We start from the raw sequence: 13015 nt of genomic DNA, 5'->3' as shown, positions 1-13015 counted from the left end.
CACTCCCATGTAACTTATAGGGCAGAAACAAGCCACTTTTCAAAACGTGTTTTTCAGCCCGAAATAAACGCGTTTTCTCAGCCCTTGGAATCACAGTGTAACTGCCTGGCTCAGAAGAGCCCAGTTTGTCAGCCCTTAACCCCAGTGTGCAGAAGTTGTCAAAACGTGTTTTTCAGCACAAATAAACACGTTTTGGCAACTTTGGTCACTCCCATGTAACTTATAGGGCAGAAACAGGCCACTTTTCAAAACGTGTTTTTCAGCCCGAAATAAACGCGTTTTCTCAGCCCTTGGAATCGCAGTGTAAGTGCCTGGCTCAGAAGAGCCCAGTTTGTCAGCCCTTATCCCCAGTGTGCAGAAGTTGTCAAAACGTGTTTTTCAGCACAAATAAACACGTTTTGGCAACTTTGGTCACTCCCATGTAACTTATAGGGCAGAAACAAGTCACTTTTCAAAACGTTTTTTTCAGCCCGAAATAAACGCGTTTTCTCAGCCCTTGGAATCACAGTGTAACTGCCTGGCTCAGAAGAGCCCAGTTTGTCAGCCCTTAACCCCAGTGTGTAGAAGTTGTCAAAACGTGTTTTTCAGCACAAATTAACACGTTTTGGCAACTTTGGTCACTCCCATTTAACTTATAGGGCAGAAACAAGCCACTTTTCAAAACGTGTTTTTCAGCCCGAAATAAACGCGTTTTCTCAGCCCTTGGAATCACAGTGTAACTGCCTGGCTCAGAAGAGCCCAGTTTGTCAGCCCTTAACCCCAGTGTGCAGAAGTTGTCAAAACGTGTTTTTCAGCACAAATAAACACGTTTTGGCAACTTTGGTCACTCCCATGTAAGTTATAGAGCAGAAACAAGCCACTTTTCAAAACGTGTTTTTCAGCCCGAAATAAACGCGTTTTCTCAGCCCTTGGAATCACAGTGTAACTGCCTGGCTCAGAAGAGCCCAGTTTGTCAGCCCTTAACCCCAGTGTGCAGAAGTTGTCAAAACGTGTTTTTCATCACAAATAAACACGTTTTGGCAACTTTGGTCACTCCCATGTAACGTATAGGGCAGAAACAAGCCACTTTTCAAAACGTGTTTTTCAGCCCGAAATAAACGCGTTTTCTCAGCCCTTGGAATCAGAGTGTAACTGCCTGGCTCAGAAGAGCCCAGTTTGTCAGCCCTTAACCCCAGTGTGCAGAAGTTGTCAAAACGTGTTTTTCAGCACAAATAAACACGTTTTGGCAACTTTGGTCACTCCCATGTAACTTATAGGGCAGAAACAGGCCACTTTTCAAAACGTGTTTTTCAGCCCGAAATAAACGCGTTTTCTCAGCCCTTGGAATCACAGTGTAACTGCCTGGCTCAGAAGAGCCCAGTTTGTCAGCCCTTAACCCCAGTGTGCAGAAGTTGTCAAAACGTGTTTTTCAGCACAAATAAACACGTTTTGGCAACTTTGGTCACTCCCATGTAACTTATAGGGCAGAAACAGGCCACTTTTCAAAACGTGTTTTTCAGCCCGAAATAAACGCGTTTTCTCAGCCCTTGGAATCACAGTATAACTGCCTGGCTCAGAAGAGCCCAGTTTGTCAGCCCTTAACCCCAGTGTGCAGAAGTTGTCAAAACGTGTTTTTCAGCACAAATAAACACGTTTTGGCAACTTTGGTCACTCCCATGTAACTTATAGGGCAGAAACAAGCCACTTTTCAAAACGTGTTTTTCAGCCCGAAATAAACGCGTTTTCTCAGCCCTTGGAATCGCAGTGTAAGTGCCTGGCACAGAAGAGCCCAGTTTGTCAGCCCTTAACCCCAGTGTGCAGAAGTTTTCAAAACGTGTTTTTCAGCTGAAATAAACACGTTTTGGCAACTTTGGTCACCCCCATGTAACTTATAGGGCAGAAACAGGCCACTTTTCAAAACGTGTTTTTCAGCCCGAAATAAACGCGTTTTCTCAGCCCTTGGAATCACAGTGTAACTGCCTGGCTCAGAAGAGCCCAGTTTGTCAGCCCTTAACCCCAGTGTGCAGAAGTTGTCAAAACGTGTTTTTCAGCTGAAATAAACACGTTTTGGCAACTTTGGTCACTCCCATGCAACTTATAGGGCAGAAACAAGCCACTTTTCAAAACGTGTTTTTCAGCCCGAAATAAACGCGTTTTCTCAGCCCTTGGAATCACAGTGTAACTGCCTGGCTCAGAAGAGCCCAGTTTGTCAGCCCTTAACCCCAGTGTGCAGAAGTTGTCAAAACGTGTTTTTCAGCACAAATAAACACGTTTTGGCAACTTTGGTCACTCCCATGTAACTTATAGGGCAGAAACAAGCCACTTTTCAAAACGTGTTTTTCAGCCCGAAATAAACGCGTTTTCTCAGCCCTTGGAATCAGAGTGTAACTGCCTGGCTCAGAAGAGCCCAGTTTGTCAGCCCTTAACCCCAGTGTGCAGAAGTTGTCAAAACGTGTTTTTCAGCACAAATAAACACGTTTTGGCAACTTTGGTCACTCCCATGTAACTTATAGGGCAGAAACAGGCCACTTTTCAAAACGTGTTTTTCAGCCCGAAATAAACGCGTTTTCTCAGCCCTTGGAATCACAGTGTAACTGCCTGGCTCAGAAGAGCCCAGTTTGTCAGCCCTTAACCCCAGTGTGCAGAAGTTGTCAAAACGTGTTTTTCAGCACAAATAAACACGTTTTGGCAACTTTGGTCACTCCCATGTAACTTATAGGGCAGAAACAAGCCACTTTTCAAAACGTGTTTTTCAGCCCGAAATAAACGCGTTTTCTCAGCCCTTGGAATCACAGTGTAACTGCCTGGCTCAGAAGAGCCCAGTTTGTCAGCCCTTAACCCCAGTCTGCAGAAGTTGTCAAAACGTGTTTTTCAGCACAAATAAACACGTTTTGGCAACTTTGGTCACTCCCATGTAACTTATAGGGCAGAAACAAGCCACTTTTCAAAACGTGTTTTTCAGCCCGAAATAAACGCGTTTTCTCAGCCCTTGGAATCACAGTGTAACTGCCTGGCTCAGAAGAGCCCAGTTTGTCAGCCCTTAACCCCAGTGTGCAGAAGTTGTCAAAACGTGTTTTTCAGCACAAATAAACACGTTTTGGCAACTTTGGTCACTACCATGTAACTTATAGGGCAGAAACAGGCCACTTTTCAAAACGTGTTTTTCAGCCCGAAATAATCGCGTTTTCTCAGCCCTTGGAATCGCAGTGTAAGTGCCTGGCTCAGAAGAGCCCAGTTTGTCAGCCCTTATCCCCAGTGTTCAGAAGTTGTCAAAACGTGTTTTTCAGCACAAATAAACACGTTTTGGCAACTTTGGTCACTCCCATGTAACTTATAGGGCAGAAACAAGCCACTTTTCAAAACGTGTTTTTCAGCCCGAAATAAACGCGTTTTCTCAGCCCTTGGAATCACAGTGTAACTGCCTGGCTCAGAAGAGCCCAGTTTGTCAGCCCTTAACCCCAGTGTGCAGAAGTTGTCAAAACGTGTTTTTCAGCACAAATAAACACGTTTTGGCAACTTTGGTCACTCCCATGTAACTTATAGGGCAGAAACAAGCCACTTTTCAAAACGTGTTTTTCAGCCCGAAATAAACGCGTTTTCTCAGCCCTTGGAATCACAGTGTAACTGCCTGGCTCAGAAGAGCCCAGTTTGTCAGCCCTTAACCCCAGTGTGCAGAAGTTGTCAAAACGTGTTTTTCAGCACAAATAAACACGTTTTGGCAACTTTGGTCACTCCCATGTAAGTTATAGAGCAGAAACAAGCCACTTTTCAAAACGTGTTTTTCAGCCCGAAATAAACGCGTTTTCTCAGCCCTTGGAATCACAGTGTAACTGCCTGGCTCAGAAGAGCCCAGTTTGTCAGCCCTTAACCCCAGTGTGCAGAAGTTGTCAAAACGTATTTTTCAGCACAAATAAACACGTTTTGGCAACTTTGGTCACCCCCATGTAACGTATAGGGCAGAAACAAGCCACTTTTCAAAACGTGTTTTTCAGCCCGAAATAAACGCGTTTTCTCAGCCCTTGGAATCGCAGTGTAAGTGCCTGGCTCAGAAGAGCCCAGTTTGTCAGCCCTTAACCCCAGTGTGCAGAAGTTGTCAAAACGTGTTTTTCAGCTGAAATAAACACGTTTTGGCAACTTTGGTCACCCCCATGTAACTTATAGGGCAGAAACAGGCCACTTTTCAAAACGTGTTTTTCAGCCCGAAATAAACGCGTTTTCTCAGCCCTTGGAATCACAGTGTAACTGCCTGGCTCAGAAGAGCCCAGTTTGTCAGCCCTTAACCCCAGTGTGCAGAAGTTGTCAAAACGTGTTTTTCAGCTGAAATAAACACGTTTTGGCAACTTTGGTCACTCCCATGCAACTTATAGGGCAGAAACAAGCCACTTTTCAAAACGTGTTTTTCAGCCCGAAATAAACGCGTTTTCTCAGCCCTTGGAATCAGAGTGTAACTGCCTGGCTCAGAAGAGCCCAGTTTGTCAGCCCTTAACCCCAGTGTGCAGAAGTTGTCAAAACGTGTTTTTCAGCACAAATAAACACGTTTTGGCAACTTTGGTCACTCCCATGTAACTTATAGGGCAGAAACAGGCCACTTTTCAAAACGTGTTTTTCAGCCCGAAATAAACGCGTTTTCTCAGCCCTTGGAATCACAGTGTAACTGCCTGGCTCAGAAGAGCCCAGTTTGTCAGCCCTTAACCCCAGTGTGCAGAAGTTGTCAAAACGTGTTTTTCAGCACAAATAAACACGTTTTGGCAACTTTGGTCACTCCCATGTAACTTATAGGGCAGAAACAAGCCACTTTTCAAAACGTGTTTTTCAGCCCGAAATAAACGCGTTTTCTCAGCCCTTGGAATCACAGTGTAACTGCCTGGCTCAGAAGAGCCCAGTTTGTCAGCCCTTAACCCCAGTGTGCAGAAGTTGTCAAAACGTGTTTTTCAGCACAAATAAACACGTTTTGGCAACTTTGGTCACTCCCATGTAACTTATAGGGCAGAAACAGGCCACTTTTCAAAACGTGTTTTTCAGCCCGAAATAAACGCGTTTTCTCAGCCCTTGGAATCGCAGTGTAAGTGCCTGGCTCAGAAGAGCCCAGTTTGTCAGCCCTTATCCCCAGTGTGCAGAAGTTGTCAAAACGTGTTTTTCAGCACAAATAAACACGTTTTGGCAACTTTGGTCACCCCCATGTAACGTATAGGGCAGAAACAAGCCACTTTTCAAAACGTGTTTTTCAGCCCGAAATAAACGCGTTTTCTCAGCCCTTGGAATCACAGTGTAACTGCCTGGCTCAGAAGAGCCCAGTTTGTCAGCCCTTAACCCCAGTGTGCAGAAGTTGTCAAAACTTGTTTTTCAGCACAAATAAACACGTTTTGGCAACTTTGGTCACTCCCATGTAACTTATAGGGCAGAAACAAGCCACTTTTCAAAACGTGTTTTTCAGCCCGAAATAAACGCGTTTTCTCAGCCCTTGGAATCACAGTGTAACTGCCTGGCTCAGAAGAGCCCAGTTTGTCAGCCCTTATCCCCAGTGTGCAGAAGTTGTCAAAACGTGTTTTTCAGCACAAATAAACACGTTTTGGCAACTTTGGTCACTCCCATGTAACTTATAGGGCAGAAACAAGCCACTTTTCAAAACGTGTTTTTCAGCCCGAAATAAACGCGTTTTCTCAGCCCTTGGAATCACAGTGTAACTGCCTGGCTCAGAAGAGCCCAGTTTGTCAGCCCTTAACCCCAGTGTGCAGAAGTTGTCAAAACGTGTTTTTCAGCACAAATAAACACGTTTTGGGAACTTTGGTCACTCCCATGTAACTTATAGGGCAGAAACAAGCCACTTTTCAAAACGTGTTTTTCAGCCCGAAATAAACGCGTTTTCTCAGCCCTTGGAATCACAGTGTAACTGCCTGGCTCAGAAGAGCCCAGTTTGTCAGCCCTTAACCCCAGTGTGCAGAAGTTGTCAAAACGTGTTTTTCAGCACAAATAAACACGTTTTGGCAACTTTGGTCACTCCCATGTAAGTTATAGAGCAGAAACAAGCCACTTTTCAAAACGTGTTTTTCAGCCCGAAATAAACGCGTTTTCTCAGCCCTTGGAATCACAGTGTAACTGCCTGGCTCAGAAGAGCCCAGTTTGTCAGCCGTTAACCCCAGTGTGCAGAAGTTGTCAAAACGTGTTTTTCAGAACAAATAAACACGTTTTGGCAACTTTGGTCACCCCCATGTAACGTATAGGGCAGAAACAAGCCACTTTTCAAAACGTGTTTTTCAGCCCGAAATAAACGCGTTTTCTCAGCCCTTGGAATCACAGTGTAACTGCCTGGCTCAGAAGAGCCCAGTTTGTCAGCCCTTAACCCCAGTGTGCAGAAGTTGTCAAAACGTGTTTTTCAGCACAAATAAACACGTTTTGGCAACTTTGGTCACTCCCATGTAAGTTATAGAGCAGAAACAAGCCACTTTTCAAAACGTGTTTTTCAGCCCGAAATAAACGCGTTTTCTCAGCCCTTGGAATCACAGTGTAACTGCCTGGCTCAGAAGAGCCCAGTTTGTCAGCCCTTAACCCCAGTGTGCAGAAGTTGTCAAAACGTGTTTTTCAGCACAAATAAACACGTTTTGGCAACTTTGGTCACCCCCATGTAACGTATAGGGCAGAAACAGGCCACTTTTCAAAACGTGTTTTTCAGCCCGAAATAAACGCGTTTTCTCAGCCCTTGGAATCAGAGTGTAACTGCCTGGCTCAGAAGAGCCCTGTTTGTCAGCCCTTAACCCCAGTGTGCAGAAGTTGTCAAAACGTGTTTTTCAGCACAAATAAACACGTTTTGGCAACTTTGGTCACTCCCATGTAACTTATAGGGCAGAAACAAGCCACTTTTCAAAACGTGTTTTTCAGCCCGAAATAAACGCGTTTTCTCAGCCCTTGGAATCACAGTGTAACTGCCTGGCTCAGAAGAGCCCAGTTTGTCAGCCCTTAACCCCAGTGTGCAGAAGTTGTCAAAACGTGTTTTTCAGCACAAATAAACACGTTTTGGCAACTTTGGTCACTACCATGTAACTTATAGGGCAGAAACAGGCCACTTTTCAAAACGTGTTTTTCAGCCCGAAATAATCGCGTTTTCTCAGCCCTTGGAATCGCAGTGTAAGTGCCTGGCTCAGAAGAGCCCAGTTTGTCAGCCCTTATCCCCAGTGTTCAGAAGTTGTCAAAACGTGTTTTTCAGCACAAATAAACACGTTTTGGCAACTTTGGTCACTCCCATGTAACTTATAGGGCAGAAACAAGCCACTTTTCAAAACGTGTTTTTCAGCCCGAAATAAACGCGTTTTCTCAGCCCTTGGAATCACAGTGTAACTGCCTGGCTCAGAAGAGCCCAGTTTGTCAGCCCTTAACCCCAGTGTGCAGAAGTTGTCAAAACGTGTTTTTCAGCACAAATAAACACGTTTTGGCAACTTTGGTCACTCCCATGTAACTTATAGGGCAGAAACAAGCCACTTTTCAAAACGTGTTTTTCAGCCCGAAATAAACGCGTTTTCTCAGCCCTTGGAATCACAGTGTAACTGCCTGGCTCAGAAGAGCCCAGTTTGTCAGCCCTTAACCCCAGTGTGCAGAAGTTGTCAAAACGTGTTTTTCAGCACAAATAAACACGTTTTGGCAACTTTGGTCACTCCCATGTAAGTTATAGAGCAGAAACAAGCCACTTTTCAAAACGTGTTTTTCAGCCCGAAATAAACGCGTTTTCTCAGCCCTTGGAATCACAGTGTAACTGCCTGGCTCAGAAGAGCCCAGTTTGTCAGCCCTTAACCCCAGTGTGCAGAAGTTGTCAAAACGTGTTTTTCAGCACAAATAAACACGTTTTGGCAACTTTGGTCACCCCCATGTAACGTATAGGGCAGAAACAAGCCACTTTTCAAAACGTGTTTTTCAGCCCGAAATAAACGCGTTTTCTCAGCCCTTGGAATCGCAGTGTAAGTGCCTGGCTCAGAAGAGCCCAGTTTGTCAGCCCTTAACCCCAGTGTGCAGAAGTTGTCAAAACGTGTTTTTCAGCTGAAATAAACACGTTTTGGCAACTTTGGTCACCCCCATGTAACTTATAGGGCAGAAACAGGCCACTTTTCAAAACGTGTTTTTCAGCCCGAAATAAACGCGTTTTCTCAGCCCTTGGAATCACAGTGTAACTGCCTGGCTCAGAAGAGCCCAGTTTGTCAGCCCTTAACCCCAGTGTGCAGAAGTTGTCAAAACGTGTTTTTCAGCTGAAATAAACACGTTTTGGGAACTTTGGTCACTCCCATGCAACTTATAGGGCAGAAACAAGCCACTTTTCAAAACGTGTTTTTCAGCCCGAAATAAACGCGTTTTCTCAGCCCTTGGAATCAGAGTGTAACTGCCTGGCTCAGAAGAGCCCAGTTTGTCAGCCCTTAACCCCAGTGTGCAGAAGTTGTCAAAACGTGTTTTTCAGCACAAATAAACACGTTTTGGCAACTTTGGTCACTCCCATGTAAGTTATAGAGCAGAAACAAGCCACTTTTCAAAACGTGTTTTTCAGCCCGAAATAAACGCGTTTTCTCAGCCCTTGGAATCACAGTGTAACTGCCTGGCTCAGAAGAGCCCAGTTTGTCAGCCGTTAACCCCAGTGTGCAGAAGTTGTCAAAACGTGTTTTTCAGAACAAATAAACACGTTTTGGCAACTTTGGTCACCCCCATGTAACGTATAGGGCAGAAACAAGCCACTTTTCAAAACGTGTTTTTCAGCCCGAAATAAACGCGTTTTCTCGGCCCTTGGAATCACAGTGTAACTGCCTGGCTCAGAAGAGTCCAGTTTGTCAGCCCTTAACCCCAGTGTGCAGAAGTTGTCAAAACGTGTTTTTCAGCACAAATAAACACGTTTTGGCAACTTTGGTCACTCCCATGTAAGTTATAGAGCAGAAACAAGCCACTTTTCAAAACGTGTTTTTCAGCCCGAAATAAACGCGTTTTCTCAGCCCTTGGAATCACAGTGTAACTGCCTGGCTCAGAAGAGCCCAGTTTGTCAGCCCTTAACCCCAGTGTGCAGAAGTTGTCAAAACGTGTTTTTCAGCACAAATAAACACGTTTTGGCAACTTTGGTCACCCCCATGTAACGTATAGGGCAGAAACAGGCCACTTTTCAAAACGTGTTTTTCAGCCCGAAATAAACGCGTTTTCTCAGCCCTTGGAATCAGAGTGTAACTGCCTGGCTCAGAAGAGCCCTGTTTGTCAGCCCTTAACCCCAGTGTGCAGAAGTTGTCAAAACGTGTTTTTCAGCACAAATAAACACGTTTTGGCAACTTTGGTCACTCCCATGTAACTTATAGGGCAGAAACAGGCCACTTTTCAAAACGTGTTTTTCAGCCCGAAATAAACGCGTTTTCTCAGCCCTTGGAATCGCAGTGTAAGTGCCTGGCTCAGAAGAGCCCAGTTTGTCAGCCCTTATCCCCAGTGTGCAGAAGTTGTCAAAACGTGTTTTTCAGCACAAATAAACACGTTTTGGCAACTTTGGTCACTGCCATGTAACTTATAGGGCAGAAACAAGCCACTTTTCAAAACGTGTTTTTCAGCCCGAAATAAACGCGTTTTCTCAGCCCTTGGAATCACAGTGTAACTGCCTGGCTCAGAAGAGCCCAGTTTGTCAGCCCTTAACCCCAGTGTGCAGAAGTTGTCAAAACGTATTTTTCAGCACAAATAAACACGTTTTGGCAACTTTGGTCACTCCCATGTAACTTATAGGGCAGAAACAGGCCACTTTTCAAAACGTGTTTTTCAGCCCGAAATAAACGCGTTTTCTCAGCCCTTGGAATCACAGTGTAACTGCCTGGCTCAGAAGCGCCCAGTTTGTCAGCCCTTAACCCCAGTGTGCAGAAGTTGTCAAAACGTGTTTTTCAGCACAAATAAACACGTTTTGGCAACTTTGGTCACTCCCATGTAACTTATAGGGCAGAAACAAGCCACTTTTCAAAACGTGTTTTTCAGCCCGAAATAAACGCGTTTTCTCAGCCCTTGGAATCACAGTGTAACTGCCTGGCTCAGAAGAGCCCAGTTTGTCAGCCCTTAACCCCAGTGTGCAGAAGTTGTCAAAACGTGTTTTTCAGCACAAATAAACACGTTTTGGCAACTTTGGTCACTCCCATGTAACTTATAGGGCAGAAACAAGCCACTTTTCAAAACGTGTTTTTCAGCCCGAAATAAACGCGTTTTCTCAGCCCTTGGAATCACAGTGTAACTGCCTGGCTCAGAAGAGCCCAGTTTGTCAGCCCTTAACCCCAGTGTGCAGAAGTTGTCAAAACGTGTTTTTCAGCACAAATAAACACGTTTTGGCAACTTTGGTCACTCCCATGTAACTTATAGGGCAGAAACAAGCCACTTTTCAAAACGTGTTTTTCAGCCCGAAATAAACGCGTTTTCTCAGCCCTTGGAATCGCAGTGTAAGTGCCTGGCTCAGAAGAGCCCAGTTTGTCAGCCCTTAACCCCAGTGTGCAGAAGTTGTCAAAACGTGTTTTTCAGCTGAAATAAACACGTTTTGGCAACTTTGGTCACCCCCATGTAACTTATAGGGCAGAAACAGGCCACTTTTCAAAACGTGTTTTTCAGCCCGAAATAAACGCGTTTTCTCAGCCCTTGGAATCGCAGTGTAACTGCCTGGCTCAGAAGAGCCCAGTTTGTCAGCCCTTAACCCCAGTGTGCAGAAGTTGTCAAAACGTGTTTTTCAGCTGAAATAAACACGTTTTGGCAACTTTGGTCACTCCCATGCAACTTATAGGGCAGAAACAAGCCTCTTTTCAAAACGTGTTTTTCAGCCCGAAATAAACGCGTTTTCTCAGCCCTTGGAATCACAGTGTAACTGCCTGGCTCAGAAGAGCCCAGTTTGTCAGCCCTTAACCCCAGTGTGCAGAAGTTGTCAAAACGTGTTTTTCAGCACAAATAAACACGTTTTGGCAACTTTGGTCACTCCCATGCAACTTATAGGGCAGAAACAAGCCACTTTTCAAAACGTGTTTTTCAGCCCGAAATAAACGCGTTTTCTCAGCCCTTGGAATCACAGTGTAACTGCCTGGCTCAGAAGAGCCCAGTTTGTCAGCCCTTAACCCCAGTGTGCAGAAGTTGTCAAAACGTGTTTTTCAGCACAAATAAACACGTTTTGGCAACTTTGGTCACTCCCATGTAACTTATAGGGCAGAAACAAGCCACTTTTCAAAACGTGTTTTTCAGCCCGAAATAAACGCGTTTTCTCAGCCCTTGGAATCACAGTGTAACTGCCTGGCTCAGAAGAGCCCAGTTTGTCAGCCCTTAACCCCAGTGTGCAGAAGTTGTCAAAACGTGTTTTTCAGCACAAATAAACACGTTTTGGCAACTTTGGTCTCTCCCATGTAACTTATAGGGCAGAAACAAGCCACTTTTCAAAACGTGTTTTTCAGCCCGAAATAAACGCGTTTTCTCAGCCCTTGGAATCACAGTGTAACTGCCTGGCCCAGAAGAGCCCAGTTTGTCAGCCCTTAACCCCAGTGTGCAGAAGTTGTCAAAACTTGTTTTTCAGCACAAATAAACACGTTTTGGCAACTTTGGTCACTCCCATGTAACTTATAGGGCAGAAACAAGCCACTTTTCAAAACGTGTTTTTCAGCCCGAAATAAACGCGTTTTCTCAGCCCTTGGAATCACAGTGTAACTGCCTGGCTCAGAAGAGCCCAGTTTGTCAGCCCTTAACCCCAGTGTGCAGAAGTTGTCAAAACGTGTTTTTCAGCACAAATAAACACGTTTTGGCAACTTTGGTCACTCCCATGTAACTTATAGGGCAGAAACAGGCCACTTTTCAAAACGTGTTTTTCAGCCCGAAATAAACGCGTTTTCTCAGCCCTTGGAATCACAGTGTAACTGCCTGGCTCAGAAGAGCCCAGTTTGTCAGCCCTTATCCCCAGTGTGCAGAAGTTGTCAAAACGTGTTTTTCAGCACAAATAAACACGTTTTGGCAACTTTGGTCACTCCCATGTAACTTATAGGGCAAAACAAGCCACTTTTCAAAACGTGTTTTTCAGCCCGAAATAAACGCGTTTTCTCAGCCCTTGGAATCACAGTGTAACTGCCTGGCTCAGAAGAGCCCAGTTTGTCAGCCCTTAACCCCAGTGTGCAGAAGTTGTCAAAACGTGTTTTTCAGCACAAATAAACACGTTTTGGCAACTTTGGTCACTCCCATGTAACTTATAGGGCAGAAACAAGCCACTTTTCAAAACGTGTTTTTCAGCCCGAAATAAACGCGTTTTCTCAGCCCTTGGAATCACAGTGTAACTGCCTGGCTCAGAAGAGCCCAGTTTGTCAGCCCTTAACCCCAGTGTGCAGAAGTTGTCAAAACGTGTTTTTCAGCACAAATAAACACGTTTTGGCAACTTTGGTCACTCCCATGTAAGTTATAGAGCAGAAACAAGCCACTTTTCAAAACGTGTTTTTCAGCCCGAAATAAACGCGTTTTCTCAGCCCTTGGAATCACAGTGTAACTGCCTGGCTCAGAAGAGCCCAGTTTGTCAGCCGTTAACCCCAGTGTGCAGAAGTTGTCAAAACGTGTTTTTCAGAACAAATAAACACGTTTTGGCAACTTTGGTCACCCCCATGTAACGTATAGGGCAGAAACAAGCCACTTTTCAAAACGTGTTTTTCAGCCCGAAATAAACGCGTTTTCTCAGCCCTTGGAATCACAGTGTAACTGCCTGGCTCAGAAGAGCCCAGTTTGTCAGCCCTTAACCCCAGTGTGCAGAAGTTGTCAAAACGTATTTTTCAGCACAAATAAACACGTTTTGGCAACTTTGGTCACTCCCATGTAACTTATAGGGCAGAAACAGGCCACTTTTCAAAACGTGTTTTTCAGCCCGAAATTAACGCGTTTTCTCAGCCCTTGGAATCACAGTGTAACTGCCTGGCTCAGAAGCGCCCAGTTTGTCAGCCCTTAACCCCAGTGTGCAGAAGTTGTCAAAACGTGTTTTTCAGCACAAATAAACACGTTTTGGCAACTTTTGTCACTCCCATGTAACTTATAGGGCAGAAACAAGCCACTT

Source organism: Atractosteus spatula, chromosome 14 (genome assembly GCF_055471065.1).
Source record: "Atractosteus spatula isolate fAtrSpa1 chromosome 14, fAtrSpa1.hap1, whole genome shotgun sequence".
Taxonomy (NCBI): Eukaryota; Metazoa; Chordata; class Actinopteri; order Semionotiformes; family Lepisosteidae; genus Atractosteus; species Atractosteus spatula.
The sequence above is the reverse complement of the archived record's forward strand: the minus strand, read 5'-3'. Positions refer to the sequence as shown.